Here is a 6,498-nt window from a genome sequence, read left to right as displayed (position 1 = left end):
TTGGAATTATATGAATGTTACAAGTATTTCGAAAAGCAGGATGTGTTCTGAACTGTTGCAAACTTATTATAAAATTGAAATCAATGCGGTTTATTGGTAGATTATTTCTTTAGTATACAGAGCAACGTGTAGTCCTCAATCTTTATTATTTTGAGTATGTGTTCCTGCTGATTCATGTTACCCTGAAAATTGCATGTGAAGGATCAAAAGGTAAATATGTTGTCATACTGCTAGATAGCAGCTAACTAGTCAGTTAGAAGATCTAAGTTTTGTCACTGTATGCTCAATTAAATTTCAACTACATTACATCATTTTCATCTCCTTACAACTAGTCTAATCATTTCTTAGGGATGTGAAACAATACCGGAGGAATCGTGATCTATGGCAAGGGTGATGATGTCTATGGCGATGATTGTCATGATCTATATGGCGATGAGCGGTATGATCCATATGGTGATGAAGGGTGATGAGTCTAATGATCTTTCTTCAGGACATGCAACAAAGTGAACTCTGAAGTTTTGGTCAATTTTAGCTTAGGAATAATGCTTGGACCGTTATATATAGTTACTATTTTGTTTTGCATTTCAAACTTCCTAGATAGATCATGATGAACAATGTAATTTGGATGCACGTCATTTGGGCTATGGTATTTTGAAAGTTGCGCTAAATATAATATATGCTGCTTGGTCATGTGTCGTTGTGCAATTATGAGATATACTCCCTCTTCGTCTCAAAATATAAGATGTTTTTTGACACTATCATAGTGTAAAGAACGTCTTACATTTTGGGACGGAAGGAGTATATTTGAAGTGGAAAGCAATCCTTGAGTGGTGACTAATGGCCTGCCATCCAACAAACACCTCAAGTACGGAGACTTCACTATCAGTGAATCTCTATATTGATGGTCTTTGTTGGGCTCTCAACCATAGGAATCCCCGAAGGGGTGTATACACAGTCGGCTATCATAATGGCTTTCGGTTTCATTCTCCTCTCGGTTATAACAATCCATGAAGGATTTTGTTCTCCTCTCGGTTATAACAAACCCCGAAGGGTCAAATATACCGTCATCTATTACGAAAGCCGATGGGAACTAATAACAGTTAGAAAAATAAATATCCGACGGGGAACCGTTAGCTATAAGCGTCGTCAAGTTTATGTGAGCCGGCTGGCAACCAAAACATGCCCGACGGCTCACCGTCAGCTAATTACCCTCGGAGAAGGTATTACCCAGCAGTACCGTCGGCTATGAGTGTAATGGCCGACCAAGCATAGCCGACGGGAGATTGTCGACGGTGTACCGTCAGTTATATGAAAATCCGACGGTGAACTGAAATATCCGACGATAATTTGACCCTCGGTTATAATGAAAAATCTAGTAGTACATGGAGGTAGGATGTATGGGACAACGCAAAGTAATTGCCATGAATAACATTACTTACACATAACTCCTGGACAAACACCTGCAACTGGCATTTTCCTTCATCTTCAGTATAATGTTTCCAAGATGGAAAGATACGCACATACGATTTAACAACATCAAATGCAATAGATGCTAAACTACTACTAGCCGGTTGTGCTTCCTCCACAGGAATAGAAGTACTAACTGGTGGAGTTGGGGTTCGCCATGGTAGTACTGGCCCTTTGGGCACTGGAGCTGCCTTACTAACTACTCTTGTTTGGGATCTCTCTGGTGGAGATGGTGCTGTGTCAACAGGAACTGGGTTATTATCTGCTGGGGTTGGGGTTAGATTGGGTGTAGTTGGTTCTCTGTCCATCGCAGTAGGGGTACAATCTGTGAGAGTTTGGGTTATGTGTAGTAGGGCTGGTTCTCGTTCATGTACAACCGGGGTGCTATCTCCACCAAGAGGTAGCATTGTTTTATTTGAAGACCATATTTTTAGTCCGCTAGATACTAGCATCACCCACTCCAATTCAAATGGCTGATAAAGAGGAAACATAGTTGAATGTACAGACATTGTATGAGAGATAGATGCAATAGATAGTGTGGAAAAAAGAGGGCATGAAATAGTTGACATGTATATTGTTTAACTAAAACGCATATCATGACATAATTTCACATATATGATGTCTATCTAAACTGGATAACATAGCATAACATAATTCAAAGATATGATGAATAACTAAATAGGATCGCATGGCATAATTCACCTACATGTTATCTAAGTAATCAGGATCGCATCATTTAATTCACATATGTGATTTATATGCTAAACAGAGGGCATTCGATATGATGTCTGAACTAAGAACATGGTGTTCAATATTGTGTATATGATGGAGAAAAAGGTAGTCCGCTCCACAATATACAATGGAGCCTGCCTGCTTGGGTTTGTCTCTCTTCAGAGTATCTCACACAAGGCTGCGGTGGCCTCTCTCTTTCTCTCTCTCTCTCTCTCTCTCTCTCTCTCTCACCGTTGGTCACTGATCCGGCCGCATCCCATCCGCCGGCGGAAAGGGAGGATGTGCATCGTTTCTCTGTATGATGGCGCCGAGGCAACACATCCCGATCTGCAGTACACATCGTTCTCTTTGACCAAGCTCCGACGCGGTAGGGCCTACGCCACCTGCTCGCTGCCGTAGTATGGGCAGATTCTGCCTGCCGCCGCTCACCTAGTTACATCATGACGACCTTCAGGTATCCCCTCCGGCCTTACTCCACTGCCCGTCTTCCCACATCTCTACATGTGGATCTTCCATAGTTCTTTGCCCAAAACGAAGCTCGTCCGGCGTACTTTCCATATTGCAATCTCGTCCTCACACCGTTTTAGACAAACAGAACCGTGTTGTTATCTTCCCTTAGGACAAGGAATATGCTTCTTTTTTTGTCGTCGCATGTGTCATCAACTGTTATTGGCCAGTAATTGTTTCCTTTCTACCTCTTTTTTGCAAACAAGGCTATCCATTTCACCTCGTTGCTATCGCGACCTTTTGGTGAACTACACAAATCACTTTTCTCTTAAGAGTGTTTTGTGTAGTTGTACTAAAATGTCACACGGGCAACGTCTCTACATTTCAGTGCGACTGCACAAAGGGAGATTGGTTTTGCTCTATCCTCCTCATCCAACTCCGAGCCTAATCTTTTCCAACTAGTTAGTATTAAGAGAGACTGCAAAGGTGACCGGCTTCTATTTGTATGTTTATTGTTTCATCAGCAGTCCTCTATTATCGTAATCACACTTAATATCTTTGGAACAGGGACGCTCAGCTCTATTTTAGTGGAACTGCACAAAATGATCGGAATGTTGCATGCTCCAGACAGCTACTTTTTTCCCAACATGCCTTGTTGATTTAGACAGAGCTGGGGGGACATTGCTGCCAATGAAATCATGGATCAATTTTAATTTAACACCTTCTCACAACTTTGCCTTCAGTTGTGATGTAAATATTAGCTCTGGTCTGCTAATAATTGAGATCCATTAGCAAGGAAGTTAGTTTTTTATTGTTTCCGAAAGAGCATCGATGGCAAGACACACGAAACAAAAGCTGAAAGCTTACACCATTGTACAATTTCATGTCATTGGAAAATTATTTGTATAGTACGTCAATTATGTAAACAAATGCTTGAAGCTTGATAGCATTGCCAGAAGCCTCTTCAGCATCTGGGTCCATCTGTCATGCACAAAATTATACTCCTTTGTTCCTAAATATTTATCTTTTTCAAATTTCAAATGGGCTTATTTTAGAGTGTAGATTCACTCATTTTGCTTCGTATGTGTACTCCCTCTGTTCCTAAATATTTGTCTTTCTAGAGATTTCAACAAGTGACTACATACGGAGCAAAATGAGTGAATCTGCACTCTAAAATATGTCTATAGACATCCGTATGTAGTAGTCCATTTGAATCTCTAAAAAGACAAATATTTAAGTAGTCACTCGTTGAAATCTCTAGAAAGACAAATACTCCGTAATATATTTAAGAACCGAGGGAGTAGTGCACAACCGCATGGGAGACTCAGCCCGATCGTTGCGCCGCATTAATAGTGAGTAATGAGCAGCCAAATCATAAGCCCCACCTTTCCCACTGTAAGTTTCTCGGAAGAAGCAACCATCAATACACTCTTCTTTGAATCCGCTCATACTACTCCATCCGTCACTGTTTATAGAGCGCGCTTCAAAAAAAGAAAAAATCTCTGGGACCAAGGCGACTAGCGATCGACCTAAAAAATAGCATTGGTAGTTATAGCACGACGTCTATTACTGGAGGAAACAATGCGTACACACATGCATGCAGTGCTTCCACCCCGGGTACACACATGCATGCACTTACTCCACTCCGTAGTACACCGAGAGAAAATTGTGGAGTTGATTCCGGTTACCACGCCCTAATTAATTGAGCATTAAACCAAACGTGTCTAAAGTCTCTCTGGTGGAAATGCATTGAGAGAAATGCATCATAATGAAGCACGCCCTGTAAACTGTGACGGAGGGAGGAGTAGTATGAAGGTGCAAAACCAAGTACGCGTAATGCTAATCGGTCAATGCACCTCCTCTTGGCATATCACTGACATGTCAGACCGGAGTGTGAGCAAACCGATCTCAATTGACGGCAAAATGGACAACTCGCCATTCCTTGAGAAAGACGAGGAGCGAGAACACACAGACAGGCTCGCACGGAGGCCAAGATATATTCGAGCATGGTTGATCAATGTCATCATTACAAGTTGGGTTGCCATTTTCTGCCCTTCTCCTGAATAAATGTGTACTTTATCATAGATTAAAAAAAAGAGTACATACGCTCCACCATGCGGTTCTAGTAGTAGTACTACTCCTACTACTAAACCTTGCGCTTGGCTCTTCGCCTCTTCATGAAGTCAAACAATGATGGTACTCCGCATGTTGGGTACTACAGTGTATGCCTCTGGCAATCTGACACCGAATGAACTGATGCATGTCCACCCCCTGGGCGAGGGTAGGTTGCATTAGTCAAAAGGCGTAAGCGAGCTTCACCTTGTCCTGCAAGCTTCTCCTCGTTCTGCGAGTTGACGGGACACACCAAAAAGTAGTGCTAGTCCATACTCCCTCCTTCCCGGTTAATATGGCTTAATCTTTTTTGCGGGTAAATGAGAGAGCTTTATTCATGTATAAGCATTCTTAGGACGATCAGCCAAGACACTGGTCACTAGGAGGCGAGGTACCCCGCAAAAAAGAAGTAGGAAGTGAGGTGTTTCATCAAGCCAGCTCTCGGCCACATTCAAAGTGCAGCAAGCATGGTTCGCACAAAGATGCGCCACAAAGTTTGTTGACCTGTTTACATGATGAATAACAAAAAAGAGGAAATATTATCGAGCACTCCTTGCTACGTCTTGAACTTGCGTTGGTTTTCCTTGAAGAGGAAAGGGTGATGCGGCAATAGTAGCGTAAGTATTTCGCTCAGTTTTGAGAACCAAGATATCAATTCAGTAGGAGGCTCCTCAAAAGTCCCATGCACCTACACAAACAAACAAAGAACTTGCAACCAACGCAATAAAGGGGTTGTCAATCGCATCACAGCGACTTGCGAAAATGAGATCTGATAGAGATAGTATGATAAGATAAATATATTTTTGGTATTTTATAATACATATTGGAAAATTATAGATGCAAATAAAAGTAGATTGAAAGCTTATATGATAAAAGATAGACCCAGGAGCCATACGTTTACTAGTGGCTTCTCTCAAGATAGCATAAGTATTACGGTGGGTGAACAAATTACTGTCGAGCAATTGATAGAAAAGCGAATAATTATGAGATTATCTAGGCATGATCATGTATATAGGCATCACGTCTGTGACAAGTAGACCGACTCCTGCCTGCATCTACTACTATTACTCCACACATCGACCGCTATCCAGCATGCATCTAGAGTATTAAGTTCATAAAGAACAGAGTAACGCATTAAGAAAGATTACATGATGTAGAGGGATAAACTCATGCAATATGATATAAACCCCATCTTTTTATCCTTGATGGCAACAATACAATACGTGCCTTGCTGCCCCTACTGTCACTGGGAAAGGACACTGCAAGATTGAACCCAAAGCTAAGCACATCTCCCATTGTAAGAAAGATCAATCTAGTAGGCCAAACCAAACTGATAATTCGAAGAGACCTGCAAAGATAACTTAATCACACATAAAAGAATGCAGAGGAGATTCAAATATTTCTCATAGATAAACTTGATCATATAGCCACAATTCATCGGATCTCGACAAACACACCACAAAAAGAGTTACATCGAATAGATCTCCAAGAAGATCGAGGAGAACATGGTATTGAGATCCAAAAAGAGAGAAGAAGACATCTAGCTAATAACTATGGACCTGAAGGTCTGTGGTAAACTACTCACAACTCATCGGAGGGTCTATGGTGTTGATGTAGAACCCCTCCGTGATCGATTCCCCCTCCGTCGGAGCACCGGCGAAGGCTCCAAGATGGGATCTCACGGATACAGAAGGTTACGGTGGTGGAAATAGTTTCTCGTGGTCTCGTTTGATGTTCTCG

At 41.7% G+C, this 6,498-nt stretch overlaps 1 long non-coding RNA gene across 2 annotated transcripts in view; it reads left to right on the top strand.

Moving 5' to 3' along the window:
- Positions 1 to 690, top strand: part of LOC119362993 — a 3,202-nt gene extending 2,512 nt beyond the window's left edge. For both annotated transcript variants that reach the window (XR_005173717.1, XR_005173716.1), the window contains exon 4: positions 349 to 690. This is a non-coding gene — a long non-coding RNA (uncharacterized LOC119362993). The remainder of the gene's footprint in view (positions 1 to 348) is intronic.
- The last annotated feature ends 5,808 nt before the right edge of the window (positions 691 to 6,498 follow it).

The sequence above is a fragment of the Triticum dicoccoides genome, chromosome 2B (assembly GCF_002162155.2).
Source record: "Triticum dicoccoides isolate Atlit2015 ecotype Zavitan chromosome 2B, WEW_v2.0, whole genome shotgun sequence".
NCBI classification, from domain to species: domain Eukaryota; kingdom Viridiplantae; phylum Streptophyta; class Magnoliopsida; order Poales; family Poaceae; genus Triticum; species Triticum dicoccoides.
Note: the sequence above shows the minus strand (reverse complement) of the source record. Positions and strands in the feature narration are given on the sequence as shown.